This window comes from Lontra canadensis, unplaced genomic scaffold (assembly GCF_010015895.1).
Source record: "Lontra canadensis isolate GAN:19392208 unplaced genomic scaffold, GSC_riverotter_1.0 scaffold56, whole genome shotgun sequence".
In the NCBI taxonomy this organism is placed as follows: Eukaryota; Metazoa; Chordata; class Mammalia; order Carnivora; family Mustelidae; genus Lontra; species Lontra canadensis.
The window spans coordinates 9,423,635-9,440,036 of record NW_022631050.1 but is presented as its reverse complement, the minus strand read 5'-3'; positions in this window follow the sequence as shown (position 1 = coordinate 9,440,036).

Below are 16,402 nucleotides of genomic sequence, written 5' to 3'. Positions count from 1 at the left end.
AATACAATACAGATAACTTGAATAACCCTATAATTACTAAAGAAATTGCATTCATAATTTTAAAACTCTCAAAAAGGAAATAACCAGTGTCAGAGGGTTTCAATGAAGAGTTCTGCCAAACATTTAAAGAAGAGTTAACACCAATTTTACACATCTCCTAGAAAATAGAAGAGAAGGGAATAATCCCCAACTTATTTAATGAAGATAGAATTACCCTGATATTGGGGCGCCTGTGTGACACAGTGGGTTGGGGCCTCTGCCTTCAGCTAAGGTCATGAACCCAGGGTCCTGGGATCAAGCCCCGTGTGGGTCTCTCCTCAGTGGGGATCCTGCTTCCCCCCACCCCCGCCGCCTGCCTCTCTGCCTACTTATGATCTCTGTCTGTCAAATAAATAAATGAATAAATCTTAAAAAAAAAAGAGTACCTGATACCAAAATGATACAAACAGTGCAAATAATGGCAACTACAGACTAATGGGTTTTATGAATACAGAGGAAAAAATATTTATAAAAAATACAAAGGGTGCCTGGGTGGCTCAGTGAGTTAAGCCTCTACCTTCGACTCAGGTCATGATCTTGGGGTCCTGGAATCGAGTCCCCGCATTGGGTTCTCTGCTTGGTGGGGAGCCTGCTTCTCTCTCTCTGTCTGCCTGCCTCTTTGTCTACCTGTGATCTCTGTCAAATAAATAAATAAAATCTTTAAAAAATACAAAATATGAAATAGAATTCAACAATTATGAAAAAATTATATGCTATGACCAAGTAAGGTTTATTCCAGAGGTGCCAGACTGGCTCCAATACTAACAAGTAGATTAACATTAATCCACCATATTCACTGTCTAAAGAAGAAAGAAAAATTGATCATCTCAGTCAATGTAGAAAGAACACATAATAAAATTCAATATTATTCATGATAAAAACTTTCAGAAATGTATGGTTAGAGGAAAATATCAACTTGATAAGGAGTATCTGGAAAACCATACAACTGCTATTATATTTGATGTTGAAAGGCTGCATCCTTTGTCTTTTAGATCAAGAATGAGGCAAGAATGCTCACTCTCACCTCTTTTATTTGTATTGTGGGAAGTTTCAGCAAATGCAATGCATCAAGAAAAGGAAATGAAAGGAATAAAGTTCAGAAAGAAAAAAAAGTCCCTATTTATAGATGACATGATTAGCTATATGGAAAATTACAAGGATTCGAAAACAAAACAAAACAAAAAACAACCCCTCTTAGAACTAATAAGTGAGTTCATCAGGATTGCAGGATATGAAATAAACATACAAAAATCTATTGTATTTTTCTATACTAGCAAAGAACATACAGACATTGAAATTCAAAATATAACATCACTTACTATCACTCAAAAAATAAAATATTCAGATGTAAATGTAATAAAACATGTACAGGACTTGTATGCTGAAAAGTAAAAGATGCTGAAAAAAGAATCAAAGGAGATCTACATAAATGCACAGACATACTATTTCTGTTCATTATTTATAAGACTCAACATAGCTGTACTAGTTTTCTATTTCTGATGTAAAACATTACTATAGGCCTAGTGGCTTTAAAAAATGCAAATTTGTTTTCTTATAGTTTTGAATTTCTGAAATCTGAGATTGGGCCTTATGAGGCTAACATCAAAGTATTGTCAGGGTTGGTTCCTTCCAGAGGCTCTGAAGGAAGAATACACTTCCTTGCCTAGAAGACACCAGCATTCCTCAGTTTATGGCCCCTTCCTCTATCTTCAAAGCCAGCAGCATAGTACCTTCCAAGCTCTTTCTGTCCCCTGCTTGCATCATCACATGTCCCTTCTTCTGACTCTGATCCTTCCACCTCCTTTGTAAAGGGACCTTGTGATTACATTGAGCCCGTCTGAATAATGCAAAAGAATGTTCCCACCTCCAGGTTTTCAAACACATTGGTAAAGCCCTTTTTGTCATGTAAAATAACAAATTTATAGTTTCCAGGGATTGAGATGTAGAAATCTTTAAGGGCCCATTATTTTGTCTACCATACTAGTAAAACCCTCAATTTCCTTCAAACTGATGTAAAGATTTATCACTATTTTCAAAATTACAGTAAGATTTTTTTGTTATGTATCAATAAGATACATAATTCTAACATGATACAAATTTTTAAAAATTTGTATGGGAAGGTAAAGAAACTTGAAAAGCTAAAGCAATTTTGAAAAAGAAGTATCAAGTCAAAGGAATCTGCCCACCCCATTTCAAGACATATTATACAGCATGGTAAGCAAGACTGCATGGCATTTGCAGAGAGATGGACACACAGATCAATTGAACAGAATAGACAGCCCAGAAATAGACTCACACAAATATGACCATCTGTTTTTTTGACAAAAGTACAAAAGCAATCCAATGGGGAAAAGATAGGCTTTTCAACAAATGGTGCTTGAGTGATTAGATATCCAAAGGCAAAAACAGACAAACAAACAAAAGCAAATGAAGGAACAGACCTCAACCCATGTTTCACATCTTATATGAAAATTAGCTCAAAAACAAAGACCATGGATTTAAATGTAAAACATGTAATGTCATTTACAAATATCTTGTCCGATTCCATGGATTGCCTTTTAGTTTTCTTGACTGTTTCCTTTGCTGTGTAGAAGGTTTTCATCCCCAATGTTCATAGCAACAATGTTCTCAATAGCCAAACTATGGAAGGAGCAAAGATTCCCTTCAACAGATGAATGGATAAAGAAGGTGTGGTCCATAGATACAATGGAATATTACCCAGCCATCAGAAATGAAGAATTCTTGCCATTTGCATCGACATGGATGGAACTGGAGGGGATTATGCTTAGTAAAATAAGTCAAGCAGAGAAAGACAATCATCATATGGTCTCACTCATATGTGGAACATATGGAATAACATGGAGGACATTAGGGGAAGGAAGGAAAATTGAAGGAAGGGAAATCAGAGGGGGGAGATGAAGCATGAAAGACTATGGACTATGGGAAACAATCTGAGGGTTTCAGAGGGGAGGGGAGTGAGGAGATGGGGTAGCCTGGTGATGAGTATTAAGGAAGGCATGTGTTGCAATGAGCACTGGGTGTTATATGCAAATAATGAATCATGGACTGTACGGTGACTAACATAACATAATAAAAAGCAAAAAACAAAACAAAAAAACAAACAAAATCCCCCCCAAAATGTAAAACATGAAACTATAACACCTTTAGAAAAAAAGATAGAGAATCTCCTAGATCTAGAATTAGTATCTAGGATATATCTAGGATATATCTAGGATATATAGAAATATATCAGAACTAAGCAGAATTCTTAGACTTGACACGAAAAGCGTAATCCGTAAAAGAAAAAAAAATGATAAATAAGACACCATCAAAATTAAAAAAAAAAAAACTTGTTCCATAAAAAGCCCTATTAAAAAGATGAAAAAACAAACTATTCACTGGGAAGATGATATTTGTCAGATATTGAAAAATACCTGCCATAGAATTAATATCCAGAAAATACATAGGGCTCTCAAAACTCAAAGGTTAAGAAACAAACAACCTAATGTGAAATCAACAAGAGACATGAAGAGACATTCTGCCAAAGATTATGTGCAAGTGGCATGGAAACACACAGAAACATACTCAACAGCATTGGGGTTCAGGAACATGAAAATTAAAAACAGATGTGATATCACTCTGCACCTATCAGAATAGCTGGGATAACCAAAGGTCAGGACAACACTAGGAGCTAGCAAGTAGGCAGAGAAACTGGTTCACTCACAAATTGCTGGTGGGAATGTAACATGATACAGTCTTTCTGGAAAATAGTGTCTTCAAAAAGTAAAAATTGTCTTCGAAAAGTAAAAAGTTAACATGTAACACGGTCCTTCCCAGCAACTGCACTCCTGAGCATTTATTCCAGAGAAACGAAGACCTGTGTTCACACAAAATCCTGACCACGAGTATTTATAGCAGACTTGTTTGTGACAGTCCCCAGCTTGAAACAGATCAAGGGTCTTTCAGGGTGTGAATGAACTGTAATATAGTCCTACATGGAGGAGTACTCAGTCATAAAAAGGAGCTAACTTGACCCTTACACAACCTGGGTAAATCTCTTCGTAAGAATTATCTTGGTAGGAAAAGAACAATCTTAGCAGGATACATATACTCGGATTCCATTTACATTGCATTCTTGAATTGACAAGATTTTAGAAATGGCTAACAGAGCGGGGGTTGCCAGGGATTCAGGAGGAGATGGGAGAGGGAATGAAGCGTGTTTGGCTATAGAGGGCCCCCTCAGAGATCCTTGGGGGTAACAGAAATATTCTCTGTCTTGACTATATGGATACCAACATATTAGTTATGATATTATGCTATGGGTTTGCAAGATGTTGACATTGGACAAAGGGTACTCAGGCTCTCTGTATTATTTCTTACTTATGAATCTACAAGTACCTCTAGATAAAACATTTGATTTAAAAAAATGCTCAGAGGAGACTCAAACAGGATGCTGAGAGTTTTGGAGGGAGGTGATACAGAAAGGTGTGAAGGAGAGCAACAACTCAGGAGCTCTTAGCTTTCCCCTCCCCCACCCTGATCATGACTTGCCTGGGTTGACTGAGGTTGCTGGCATGTGTCTGAGTAATAGCATCATCACTCTTGTTTGTTCACTTACTTGATAAGCATGGTGAGGGACTTCTCCACCTACTGTCCATGGGTGACTTGAAGTATTGTCCTATTCTGATCTGCTTCAGTGGTTCTGGAGGGAATTCAAGGAGACATTTATAAAAGACTCTGTGGGACTGAACTCTGCATTGGTCCCAGTGATAGAGTTTGGGGAAGTCACACCAAGAAATCGTCTAAAACTCTCCAAAGCAGTGGGGAGGTGGTAATGGAGCATTATGGGCATGAGTTGCATATGAGCTTGTCCACTGAGCCAGCAGGATGAATAAAGACAAAGAATAAGAAGTGAAAGAACATTGGCTTCTAGATAGTGAGGCCATTCTCTCCCCTCCTTCACATCCCCATTTACAGTCACAGGAACACTTTACCCTCAAGGATGAGCCACGGTCAAAGGCAAGTGTCTGATGGACTCCTGAGTTGGAAAGGGAACTTTTGCAGGGCTGAGCTGATAGCTTGGATGGTCTGTCCCCGCTGCTTGGGAGGGGGCTCTACTTAGAAAGCCACTGTCCCTGGGAAGCCCGGGGAGGGGAGGCTCAGGAGGGTTTGATTCTGCTTTCAGCCTGTAGCCTGAGCAAGGGAAGGCCTGTCCAATGAAGCCCAGAGCAACAGGAATCTAACTGAGTTCTGGGGCCCAGGCCTAAGCTTGTGGTAATAAAGTTGCTCCTCTGCCTGACTTTGCCACTGCCTGGCTCCCTCAGGAAGTGGCCCTGGCAGTTGGCTTGAGGGTTTGGATCCTGGATCCAGATTCCAGATGAGAGAGAGAGGGACACAGCCACAGAAAGAGGAAACAAGTAAAAAAAAAAAAAAATACATGTATGGTCACTTCTTTCCTTTCTCTTCCTTTCTACGTGTCCCTTGCTTATTCTTTTCCTGTCTTCCTTACCAGCCTTAACCTCCAGTACGGGCTTCTATTGTTGTTTTGTTTTATTTCACATTTTTTCTTAAAGACTTTATTTATTTATTTGACACAGAGAGAGAAAGATCACAAGTGGGCAGAGAGGCAGGCAGAGAGAGAGGGGGAAGCAGCCTTCCCATCGAGCAGAGAGCCTGATGCGGGGCTCGATCCCAGGGCCCTGAGATCATGACCTGAACCAAAGGCAGAGGCTTAACCCACTGAGCCACCCAGGCTCCCCTTATTTCACAGTTTAATCCTTGTTTTGTTTTATATTAATTTTTTCTGTTTGGTTGGTTGTTTGATTGGTTGGTTGGCTTGGCTTGGGTTTTGAGTAAATGATAGCAAATTCTCTCATCGCTTCCACGTCTGAATAAATGTACGCAGGACTCTCCCCAGCCTCCACTCCCTGCTTCTTCCCCCTGCCCCCTTTCTCCGTCAGGCCCAGCCACACCTGACTCCTGTTCCCTGCACGTGCCAAGGAGGCACCACCTCAGGGCCTTGGCATTTACTCTTTCTTTTGCAGGCTTCTCCACCCCACAGATCCGTCCACAGAGCCTGCTTGCTCACCGCTCCAGGTCTTAACTTAAATGTCACATTTTCAGGGAGATTGTCACAGAGCATCTTGCATAAAATTCAGTCACCCCTACTTCCAACACTTCTTACCCTCTTCTCGGTTTTCTTTATTCTTCAAAGCATATACGACTCTCCAACACTCTGTATTTTACTTTTATTTTATTTCCTTTCTCAGTTCCTCAGTTCAATGTAAGCTTTATGAAAATAGGGCTTTTGGACTGTTGTGTTCGCTATGGAATGTGTCTAGAATAGAGCCTGGCAGAGAGTGGGCAGTATCAATAAATATTTGATGAATGAATGAATGGAATGAAGGAGTGAATAAAATTCTCTTTGGTGTTAGGTAGAACATACATATATATGCTATATATTTTTAATATTTTAAATTAAGTATATTACTCATTAACTTAATTATTAAGTACATTTTAATTGTAGTGTATTATTTATATTAAATAATATAAATTAATTATGTATAAATATGCTATAGTAGGGGCACCTGGGTGACTCAGTGGGTTAAGCCTCTGCCTTCAGCTCAGGTCATGGTCTCAGGGTCCTGGGAGTGAGTCCCGCATCTGGCTCTCTGCTCAGCAGGGAGCCGGCTTCCCTCTTTCTCTCTGCCTGCCTCTCTGCCTACTTGTGAACTCTCTATCAAATAAGTAAAATCTTAAAAAAAAATAAGCTATAGTAACAGATATATTGAGTTGAGAATATATTTATATTTTAAATAAATACACTGTGTGTATGGATATGTTGATCTATGTAATAGATAATATTATAAGCCTTATTTGTTTTAAGTCTATGATGTTGAAAATAACCCCAGACTGGAGTTTGAAGGGTTGGGGTCAGTTCTGGCTTATTCAAAAACAGATCTCATGGGAAGAAACATTTTTGTACTTGTGAAACAGGCCTAATATTCCCTGTGTGCCTTACAGGATTATGCTGGGAATCAACTAAAATATTGGACAAGGATGTATAGAAACCAAAAGGCAAATCACACACCCCCTCTAACCTCTGCGAGGATGAAGCCCTGTTATAGCCGCGTTTGGTTAAAGAATTCGAACAGTGCCCTTCCTTGTCCTGGTGATACGACAGGACCGCCGGCTATTCCGTGGGCCGTAATTTCCCATGATCCTGTGAGGCCGTCTGAGAGGCTCATCTTCTGAAACCCGAGTGTGATTTGGGAACTTATCAGGAGCGTTTCATGAGGGGAAAGGAGAGCAGAGCCCAGCGGGTCATGGAATATTCCTTCCTTTCTTCCATTCCCCCCGAGCCCTGCGCCGTTGCATTTCTTGCTGTGTATTATTGACAGAGGAAATGCTGATTCATGGTCTGAGTTACAGGAAACCTTGTTTCCTGGTGAAGAAACAAGCCGGGCGGTGCTGCCAGCAGGCTGCTCTGCCAGTTTCTGTCCCATGCCCTTCTCCTGGGCCTGCACCCAGAGCGACTGAGAAAGGGTAGGGCCAGCTCAGGCTGAACCAGTGAGGTCACTTTCCCTTGGAACTGAATCCGGCACAGGTTCCTCACTGTGCCTCTCTAGCCCCTTCCGGCTCTGACCCCACGATGCCTTTCCATCTCATCTCCCACCACTCCCTCCTTGCTCTCTGCGCTGCGGCCACACATGACTACTCCCAGTTCTCTGTGAACACCTTGTATTTTCCAGTCGCTGTGCCTTGGCTCACGGTGTGCCCTGCCTGGAATGGCCCCTGACCCAGTGTCGGCTCATTGAAATCCTACCCATGCTTCACCTCTGCTCAGGGCTGCCTGCTGGGTGAAGCCTGCCAGGTTACCCTCTATTATTTTTCGTTCTGTCTTTTGGTAAAGGTATTTTCAAATATGCACAAAAGTAGACAGAACTATCAGGCCAACATCCACATACCCACTTCCCGGCCTCAGCAATGAACTGGTTTCTCTTCAGTAGCACTCGATCCCTCCTCCTTTGAGCTCTGCTAAGAACTCTCATCTTCTGTGCTTCACTCAGCTTTGCTGAATTGCGTGGGAAGAAAGTGAGTCAGTCCATTTAGAATGCTGTTTACTCACCTCCCACAATGGGGAAACTGAGGACCCAAGAAGTGAAGTGAGTTGCCCAATCTCATAAGACAGGTAGTGGCAAGCCGAGACCAGATCCTTCCAAAGGGCCTCACAGTCTAATTGGCAGGTGTGGATAATATACTCATAACAAGTATGTGCTATTGATCTCGAGTACTACAGGAGTTCAGGTTAAGTGATTAATAAGTATATGTTGAATGAATAAGTTAATCTTCTTTCCAATTGATTAATAAGATAACCCCTTCAGCTTGGCCCCAAGCAGCCCCCAGTCCTCTCCATGCTATAATCTGATGTCAACATGCAGAAGGCTCTGGAGATACCTGATTTTTGTGGAGAGAAAAGCCAGTGGGAGTTAATGAGAAGCTTAAAATGATGAATAGTTTCGAATAAGCTCTGGGTTATTCCAACATGAGGTAGAGAGTAGGTATTCTGTACCTCAAGAACTAAATGCTGCTGACTTAATTTGGGCTAGAAAGGAGGAGGAGAAATTAAGAGAGCCTTGTCTTCTGTGACCCGGAGTACCTGTGTATTAGCTTATCTGGGAGGAAGGCATGGAAAAAAGGGTGGAGAGATAAAGCAAGAAATAAAAAGCCAGCAGAGGCAAAATGGCAATTTTTCATCTCGATCCAGATTTGGCTCAAACTCTGATTTTGGAAGTACAGCAAGAGGTCATCTGGATGTCCAGTCTGTGGCATCCTGATTTACTATCTCAGAAAAGAAGAGAGGGATCTGGCCATCAGCCAAGAAGTTGTTGCGAATGGGGTCGAAAACACAATGTGTGTGGATTTTCCTTGTAACATAGAGTTAAAACATAGTTTGATAATGCATTCCTTAAAAAAAAAAAAAAAAAACCTCTTGAGTCGGATTCTTTTTAAGGGCCACATATAATCAGTGTCTAATCACTGTATTTCTTTGTGGGGCAAGAGAGAGAGAGAGAGAGGGATGTAGGGGGCTGTGTCAGGCTGCCATCAAGCACTCTGTTTATACTGTCTCACTGACCCATTAAAACAGTGACAGTTAAACCAGCAATGCCTAGGTTGCAAGGAGTTTGTGAAGTTCACCAAAATAGTGGACAGAAAGTGATTTGTAAGCTGGGAAGTGCCTCAGTAAGGTCATGACATCTGCCATTTCTAGAAGCATGCTAGTAGTAATTTGATGGCAGAGGAGACATTGCCCTGAAGGCAAGAGAGGAGAAGAAGAAAGGGACAAAGAAAGGTTATTAGAATGATGGGCTCATATTTCACATTTTTGTATGGGCCAGAGACCTAGGTAAAGAGAATATAGGAGAAAATTCTGGAACTTTTGTTCCTCCCTCCCATTCGTCACTCTCTGTTGGTATCCCTGTGAGGATCATCACTAAAGACATCAGCACGAAAGCATGGTCTCTGGATCTGTTTTGGGGGCAGCAAATCAAGGGGTGGGTATACAGAGGATGTGGGGTAGCGAGAACTGTTTTGCATTTGGTAGATAGTCTGGAATTGTGAAGAGAGGAAAATGGGTTGAATTTATGGATCCTGTGAAGAAAAAAAAAAGGATTTAAGGTTTAATGGACAGATGGATGGGGCATATTCCCATTTGGGCTGTGAGAATACTTCTGAGTGCAGGCAGGAACCAAGTACTATTAAAAGGAGACCCAATATATATACCATGGAATACTATGCAGCCATCAAAAGAAATGAAATCTTGCCATTTGCAACAACGTGGATGGAACTGGAGGGTATTGGGCTGAGTGAAATAAGTCAGTCAGAAAAAGACAATCATCATATGATTTCCCTGATAGGAGGAATTTGAGAGTCAGGATGGTGGGTCATGAGGGGTAGGGGAGGAAAATGAAACAAGATGGGACTGGGGAAGATAAGGAACTCTTAATTTCAGGAAACAAACTGAGGGGTGCTGGGGGGTGGGGCGATAGGAAGAGGGCTGTTGGGTTATGGATATTGAGGAGGGTATGTGCTATGGTGAGTGCTGTGAAGTGTGTAAGCCTGACTATTTACAGACCTGTACCCCTGGGGGAAATAATACACTATATGTTAATAAAAATAATTAAAGTTTAAAAAAGCAACAACAACAAAAGGAGACCAATGACAGTCACTAAGATAGATAGGGTTCTATTACAGCAGAGGATGATTTGTTTTCTGAAATCCATGAGGAAACATTTCCTTCTTTTTTTCTTTTCAAAGATTTTATATATTTATTAGAGAGAAAGAGAGAAGGGGAAGCAGGGGAAGAAGGGTAGAGGGAGAAGCAAAACCCCTGCTGAGGAAGGAACCCAAAGTGGGGCTAGTCCCAGGTCCCTGGGATCATGAGCTGAGCTGAAGGCAGACGCTTAACTAACTGAGCCACCCAGGTGCCCCAGAAACGTTTCTTTCTAAAAGAAAAAAAAAAAAAAAAATCCCTTCTCCACATCATCACACATGCTCACCTGCCTATTTATTTTCTTAAAAGAGTCTTTCTTCAAGGGCATATACAGGTAGGTGTGGCTGACACTAAGTAACCACTACAAATTCCAAAAGTAGTCCTACGTACAGCAAATTGGAATTTAACACCTCTGAGGAGTTAGGTGCTAGTTCAGGCCTCTGAGGGACACAAATTGGAAAAGGATTCAGGACCTCAAAATGCTTACACCTTAGCAAACACGTGTGGTTTCGAGTCCTCAAAACAAGGAGGAAAGGCAGGGCTTCCTTTTTTAGCTTCACAGGATTCATCTTCTGCCACCACCGTCTTTGCGACAGGACACCAGTGTTTCCAAGCCAGAAGCATTCAAAGAGTGGCGTGAAGGTCATGATCATTTAGGGCCTGGAAGATTTCCATCTGAGAGCTCAGGTGAAGGTCTCGGCCCCCGGAGCCGGCATCACCAGGAGGGAGCCCAGCAGGAAGAAAACGCTTTGGCTGGGCTGTGCAGAACTCATTAGCGGTGGGGTCAATCCCGAGGTTAATGTATATTTGTTAGACTTTTTTGTTTCCTGGAGTCATGTTTCCATGCCTAAGCCCAGAGTTGCTCTGTAGACTTTGGCATGGATTTAGTGGCCTTCTTGCTGAAAGGCGAGGCCAGACTATGTATGCAAGACGACTTCTGACGTCTGCTCTTAAAAGGACTACATGTGATTGTTCAGATCAGGCAATCAGGCCTCGGGAAGGTATACAAAGAATGAAGGATCCACGCTAGTGTGCTTGCAAATGTTTCACAAGAGACCCTCCAGGGGAAAGAGTTTGATTGGAGGGTTCGCTGATGTCAGTGGTGTAATAGTCCCCCTACGGCCAAGTTCAAGCCAGCAGCATGATGGTCCCTGAGTGTGGAATGTGGGAGAGCTGCCAAGGACCAGCACACCAGCAACCAGCAGTCAGAGCAGACGTAGTGGGGCTCACTCAGAGGAGCAGGGAGAATTGGAACTCAGAGACCAGATGAGACTGTTAGGCAGATGTGGGTATGGGCAGTGCCAGCAGCATCTGAGGACAGGAAGGAGGTGACAGGCCAAGTGGCAGTCAGCATCATGCCAGCTATAATAGACGGTCATCTGCAGAGAAACAGCTACTGCTCACTGAGTAAGACGGTGTGATCAGGCTTGTGCATGGTCACAAGCTGTCTCCCAGCATCTCTGTCAGGCTATTTTTATTCCTATTTTGCAGATGGGGAGACTGAGGCCCAGAGAGCTCAAACAGCTGGTCAGGGAAGAAGTGGTGGAGTGAGAATGGAGTCTATTTTCCTCTACACTATCAAGCCAGGGAGAAGCTGGGAGTGAGTCCCGTCCCCAGATGTCTTGGACAGGTGTGTGGTTGCTGGTGGCTGACGGTGATTCCTGGGAGTCTTGACAGCAGTGTGGGAATGAGGACACCGGTGCATTATGGAATCAGGGATTTGGTGTCGGGAGCTAGGCCCTACATGGGATGACTACAGACATCTGTGTTTTATATCAATATGATGTCTAGAATACTTCAGAACTGTAATCTAGACTATGGAAGCTCATTTGAAAATGCAAATGTGCATTTAGTTAATATATCACTTGTGACCCTACATGACTCGCAGGCAGAGCAGAGGCTGCTGCGAGCTGTGTGCCGTGGAAGGCATGCAAGCTGAGTGAGGGGAGCCATGCAACCACTGTGGATGGAGGGCCAGGTGAGTGAGCTGTGGTGGGAGGGGTACAACAGAGTGTCCAGAAGGTGGTGAGATAAGGGATGAGACCCAGGAAGAGAGAAGGAATAAACTGTGTTAAAGAAAACCAGAGGAAGACCACCTTCCATTTTGGAAGATCAAGAAGGTCCAGTTCTGGAAGAAACTATAGGGCCTCTAGGGACTTAAGGTGGGGCTAACTCGAAAGATAAGCCTGACCGTGAGAGGTCACTGAGGGATCAGACTTCACCAGCATTTCTCATCTGTAGATAGTTTATGTTCTGAAGCTCCTTTCCTGAGTAGGAAAGTTCACTTGTATCTCTTAACCCTAGTACTTAGGTGTTAAACTGCAGTGGCACAGGGTGGGAAATGCGGGGAAAATATAAAGAAACCCCATGGGAGACTGAGGTGAGCTGCTGTCATTATGGATATCCTGTCTATGAGAGACGAGCCTTCCTCTTCACTCTTGGGTATGAGTATAGCCCAAATCTGGGCCTCTATAAGGGTGATTTCATTTCACCCTGCTAGTAAGTGGCAAAAGGAGGGTCTAACCCTCGGATACTCTTCAGAGCCAGAACCTATATTATGAGGGCGAACCCCATAAAGTGGTCTTTCTTTTACATCACTCAGATTGAATATTGGTAATTCTATCTCCAGCTATTTTGACCTCTGGGCGTTGAGTGTCCTAGGAGTAAACAGATCTCGTTGTTCCAGTGAACAGACCCAGGAATCAATCTGAGCTGCAAGGTGACGTCCTGTGTCTCGGGTCCCATGTGATGCCAGCAGTAGGAGAGAACTTCTTCAGAAACAGAGGTGATAAATGCATAAGATCTTTCAAACCTGTGGAAGTTCCCGGAATGGATTCCCTTCAGGTACTGGACATTGGTTAGAGACCCAGAAAGGGAGTGCCCAGATGGTGAGCTTCTTGAGAACCAGCATGGTTCCTGGCGCAGAGTGTTGAGTACATGGAGAACAAAGAACTTATGCTTGCGGAAGATTTCACACTGAGGTTACATAAGCATACAGCTCTCCCCTGGTGAGTCCACTCACCACTCACCAACTCGGCCTCCAGGCACATGGTCGAGACTTGGGACCAGAGCAGATTTTGGCAGGGCAAATGGTGCTGAGGTGGAAGCGTCAGCATTTGCCTAAATTGTTCTTCCATTGGCTGAGCCAGGTGACTTCAGGAATATTGCCTACGCTTCCTAGGGCCTCTGTTAAGTGGGAAGGCTTATTCTTTCCAGCATTCTCTCTGGATCATTGGGAGGATCTTAACAGCTTAGAGAAAGTAAGTCTTTGTGAGCTTGGAAAGAAAAAGCAAAGCAAAACGCTTGAGATAGGCAACAGAAGGTTTCACCTTGTAGGCAAAAAGACGGACAACATGGCAGCTAGCTTGGAAGTCTGGAAAGGCTCACCATTAGTGAGATAGTAGTTAGGTCAAAGGGGAGAGTGATAAAGCATTCCTGACACTTTGCCCAAACCTGGCCCAGTGCCTGAATTTCTACTGAAGCCACATTGCCGGTGCCTGCGGACTCTGACTCAGGAAGTTCACCTGCTGCAGAGGGCGATTAGTGGCAGTGCCCACCACCACAGCTGTGGGCTTCCTGCCCCTGCCTGCCCCCCGGGGCCCCTCTCAGCCTCATTCCTCTCGACCTCCCTCCCCCTTTCTCCTTTTTGGAACAACTGTGCATAATCCCCTCTCCCCTTCCTGCCCCTTCCTCAGCACCCCCACCTGCCCTTTCTGATTCTGTGCCAGCAGCTGGCCGGTGAGCAGTGCCAAATCAAACAGATGTGTGTGGTATTGGCCCTCACGTGTCACCAGGCTCTCTGTCCAGCCCTGTCCCTGAGCAGGGCTCTCCCTCCATGGTCAAGGGCTGAGCACCCCATCCCCTGTCAGGGGCATTGCAGGGTCTGAGCAGAGAAGTGGCCGGTCACCATGGCCTCCTGACCGCCTTTGTCTCCCTCCTCCTCTTGGCAATGTTTTTATTTCTTTCAGTGTAGCACCCCTTCCTCATTCTTTGTTGCTTGTCTTGTATTTTTGTTTCTCATTGAAAAAAAATTCTTCCTCATTAATCAAACTCATGAGACTTCTGTACATTGCATTAGAAAAGAAGGCAAAACAGGGTATTTTAAAACAGGTTTTTAAAGTTCAAGTTCTCCTAGGTGAATCAAAGACATCACAACAGGCCAGAAACCAGCCAGAAGAAGAATAACAGCTGGTCGGCCTCACCGCAGCCCGCCCAAACCCCGGGCCTTCAATATGTCACTTCCTTCCTTCCTTTCTTAGTCAGTGGCATGCAAAATTCATGGTAATTCTCAGAAGTAGGTACCCTTGCAAGCAAGTGTCTTTGATTTTTTTGTACAATTGCCCAATTCTACTCACTCCCACCCACCTAAGTGGGTATGACCCGCAAACAGCAGCAATTAAGCCAAGAGAGCTCTGTGACACATCAAAGCCCTTTGGCATAGCGAAATCTCATTGAAAATAAAATGAGCCGGTCTAGCATTATGATACAAAAATTGCTCAGAGTTTTAAAGTATATATATTTCAAGCATATATATTTTTTTCTTATAAACCTACATTCTGTCTAGTTGCTGGCTGAGAAAACCGTCCCAACAGAAACGAAAAACAGCAATAGTACAATAGTAATTCCAACTTCAAATCATAGTCTTAAATGTTGATAATGATTAGTGGCTTACTTGAATGTCTCAAAATTCCAGACGTGCATGCCCTTGGCATTCGCCAATTGAATAGAAAGTACCAGATTATTGAAATAAGACCTTTCGTGGGTTTCTGTATATTGCTTAAGAAAGTGGCCGCATTAAAGAAATAATAAATTATAAGAATGAGTTTCCCATTTTGCCCTGACTTCCAGGAAGCTCAGAGAAGAAGCTGAATCTGATGCTTAACCCAACAGTTATATTAGTCTTGCCATTTCTTCTTGTTTTAATCCAAGTTTCCAGTTCTAGGTTTGTTTATTGTTCAGTGTACATCTTCTTTTATGTCATAAATTGCCCCAAATTCTTTTTGGGAAAAGAGGATGGTATACCAAGTATGGGGAATCCCATAAAAAGGACTTCTAATAATGATGATGGTAATGATTCATGACACTTCACTTTCTACCTTTAATTAGTTATTTATGTACTTGTTGTAAGGTTCTCATTAGACTGCTGAGTCCTCGAGGGCTGAACCGGGCTTCAGGGAGCAGCATCTCCCCTGGGGTGGGTGTTTAGCAAGATTCCGCTGGATAAATACAGACTTCAGGTGAATTTTGGAGGAAGTAGATTGAGGTTTTCTTCCCCTTCCATTTCCATTCGTCTCCTCTCCCTTTACTCTTTCTTTGGAGAAGACTCTATTGATGTAACTTCTGCAGACAGGGAGCTCTGAGCTAATATATGGGGCTGCTGCTGTGGTGCTGGGTGAGAAGTAATTTTCTTCTCTTTCTCCTTTGAAGACCGTCGTAAATTTTTCCTTTCTCTGCATTGTTCTCTCCCTCTTCCTGAATAAGACTCAGTAATGTTCTCCTACATAAATAATAACCACTTACATTTACATAAGCACCGGTAACATTGGCACATCCCTTCCAGAAAGGATTTGAGATGGGCATCTTAGAGGATTTTAAATTTTACAGAGTACTCTCAGCTGCGGTGGCGGCCGTTGGTAGCTAATATTTATTGCGTGCTCACCGTGTGCCAGGCACTTGGCAAGGACTTTTTGGACACTCATTTAGTCCTTACAATGATCCTTTGGGGGAGCTACTGATGTCCCCACTTACCATAAGAATAGATGGTGTGGAGAGGGTGGTTGGGTTATGGACATTGGGGAGGGTATGTGATGTGGTGAGTGCTGTGAAATATGTAAGCCTGACAATTCACAGACCTGTACCCCTGGGGCTAATAATACATTATACATTAATAAAAAATAAAAATAAAAAAATTTCTCAAAAAAAAAAAAAAAAAAAGGATGGTGAGGCTCTGGAACTTGCCCAGGGTTGCATGGGTTGGAGGGAGCAGGACTGGGGTTTGACCCTTGACTTCTGAGTACAAAACCCAGGCTCCTACCCTCTTACATATATACTCCCTTAGGTTCATTGCTCCAACCCAGTTAAACAGTCCCA